We start from the raw sequence: 3187 nt of genomic DNA on the forward strand, positions 1-3187 counted from the left end.
GATGACGTACGTGTTTGTTAAATCAGGGCTTTTATCAGATTTAAAAAAGAAGCTGTAACTATGGGTAAATTTTTCATCTGGAGTTAACACAACATAACGTACTGGGACAACAAAGGACTTATTGGTCCATCTCGACTGTTACATCCTCTAAGCTAAACTAAAACAATAAATAAACAAATAAATAAAAATCTTAAAGCCAGCCCTTATCATTCATTTAGTTATCAAGCTTTCTCTTAAACTCACTTATATTCACTGCCTCCACAACATCCGAAGGCCAACCACTCTGTTAGAAAAATAAAACTGTCTTAGATGAAGATGACTCCTACCTTGCCAAAATGTGTATGTGTGTCCCTTAGTTCTACTGTTCTCACTGTTCAGTGTGTAAAACAATGATGCATCAACATTATCAATCCACTTTACAATCTTAAACACCTCAATCAGATCCCTGATAACTCTTCTTTTTTCACGAAAAAACAATTTCAGATATTTCTGCCTCTCCTCATATGACAACCCCTCCGTCCCAGGCACCATTCTAGTAACCCTTCTCTGAACCCTTTCCAACAATTCAATGTCTTTCATAAGGTAAGGAGCAAAAGAATGAACACAATATTCCGAATGTGGCCTAACCAGTGACCTACACAATGAAATTATAACCTCTTTAGACTTGTATTCAATATTTCTGTAGATACAACCTAAAATCATATTTGCCCTATAACAAGCAACAGCACACTGCTTGGATGGCTTTAGAGACTGATCAACCATTACACCAAGATCCCTTTCTTTCATAACACAGTTAAGGTTACTCCCATGCAAATTATACTTATAATTTAAATTTTGATAACCCACATGCATTATCTTGCATTTATTACAATTAAAACCCATTTGCCATTTATTTGCCCCACTCACTAAATTATCTTTTAAATCCTTTTGTAATTCAGCAGCATCCTCTTCAGAACTAGCAACACCCAAGACTTTCATATCATCAGCAAATTTAAGTAATTTATTGACTATCCCTTCATCTATGTCATTTATGTAAATCAAAAAGAGCAAATGTCCTAAGACCGAGTTCTGAGGTACCCCACTTGTGACATTAATCCAGTTTGGCTGAACTCCATGTATAATAACCTTCTGCTTTCTTCCATCCAGCCACTCTTCTATCCAACTTGCTAACTTATCCTCCACACCTATAGAGATAATTGTTTTACAAGCCTTTTATGTGGCACCTTGTTAAATGCTTTCTGAAAATTCAGATACACCAAATCCATACCCTTACCCTCATCTACATAAGCAGTAACCTTTTCAAAGACTGTCAAAGATTTGTAAGGGAAGAATTTGTTCTTAGTGAAACCATGCTGATTATCCAATAAAATTCTAAACTTTGTTTTAAATGACTTTGCAAAGCATCTTTTAGCAGACTTCCCAAAACTTTTCCCACAACTGATGTAAGACTAATTAATGGGTCTATAATTACTGGGACAATTTTTATCACCTTTCTTGATGAGAGGAGTTACATTAGCTAACTTCCAATCCTCTGGTACCTGCCCACTATTCAAGGACTGAGAAAAAATAGTAGAAAGTGGCTCACATATCCAATCGTTCACCTTCTTCAAACCCATTAGGGAAATATTATCTTGCCCAGGAGCCTTATCATTCTTTAAGATTCCAATTTTTTCTTAACCAGCTCAGAATTAATGCAGTCATCTTGTTTCCATCTGTGAACTGTTCAAGATGAGGAATACTGCTTAAATCTTCATTAGTAAAAACTGAAGAAAATACAAAAAATTAATAACCCAGTCACCTCATAACCATCAGATACGAGCCTTCCTTTATCATCCCTCAAGGGTCCTACCCCCATCCTAACATCTTATTTACCCTTAATGTATCTAAAGAAATCGTAACTGTTAATTTCATATTTTCAGCCAACTTTTTCTGATATATTCTTTTTGATGTCCTAATTTCCTATAATCTTCTAAATCTCCTGTCAATTTAAATTTCTTAAATTCATGATGCTTTTCTTTAATTTTATCTCTTATACTCCTTGTGAGCCAACCTGGTTTTTTACTTGTAGATACCCTTTTCTTTCTATAAGAAATATGTTTACCTTGGATATTTAGAAATTTAATTAAAAAAAATTTACACATCTGATCAGTGTCTCCAAATAACTTAGCTGCCCAATTCACAACAGATACTTCTTGTCACATCCCTTGAAGATTTGATTTTTTGAAATTTGTAATCAAAATATCATTATTCATTATCTCCATATGAAGCAAAACATTGAACCTAATAGAGCAATGATCACTTGCACCTAGATGTTCCCCAATTTCCACCCTCTTGTTCATTTCTATATTTGAAGTTAACAATAAATCTAAAACAGCATTGTTTCTTGTAGATTACCAGACTAATTGGTAAAGAAAGCCATCTTGAACAGTTTTCAAAAACCTTTCTCCCTCACGGTTTGACTCTAGAATTTCCCAATCTATATGCCTGAAATTAAAATCACCCATAATTAAGACTTCATTAATGGCTTAAATCTTAATCTCATTTCATCAGTATCATTTGATGGTCTGTAACAAATTTCCACTAAAAGCCTTTTCCCATTATATCCACTAATAGAAACCCAAATGGATTCAATCTCCTTGCTATTATCTTTGATATCCTCAACTTCAACAGGATGTATCTCACATTTTACATATAAAGCCACTCCCCCCTCTTTACTACTCTATCCCTATTAAATAGCCTTTAACCCTGTATTTCAAAGAAATTTCTGTTATAAAAATCATCTATGTTTAACCATGTTTCAGATATTCCCATTATACCAAAATCCTCCATTCCTACCAGTGCTCTAAAGTCATCTATTTTATTTCGTATACTTCTAGCATTACAATAGTAACAATTAAGCCTACCCTTATAACTACTTCTATACTCATTTCCTATGCTAAACTTTTCTTTGCCTCTTATTCTTTTTGCAATTAGTTTTTGCTGGCCTTCACCACTGTCTAGTCCTAGTTTAAAACTTTCCTTACAGCTGAGTTAATAGCCTTAGCAAACAAGCCAGCCCCTATCTTATTTAAATGTAAACCATCCATTTCAAAAGACTTCCTTCTTCCACTGAACTGATCCCACAAGTCCAATCTACTCGTCCGTACATACTAACCGAAGCCTAGCATATAGCCCTAGGGATCTACTT

Source organism: Limulus polyphemus, unplaced genomic scaffold (genome assembly GCF_000517525.1).
Source record: "Limulus polyphemus unplaced genomic scaffold, Limulus_polyphemus-2.1.2 Scaffold5929, whole genome shotgun sequence".
NCBI lineage: Eukaryota > Metazoa > Arthropoda > Merostomata > Xiphosura > Limulidae > Limulus > Limulus polyphemus.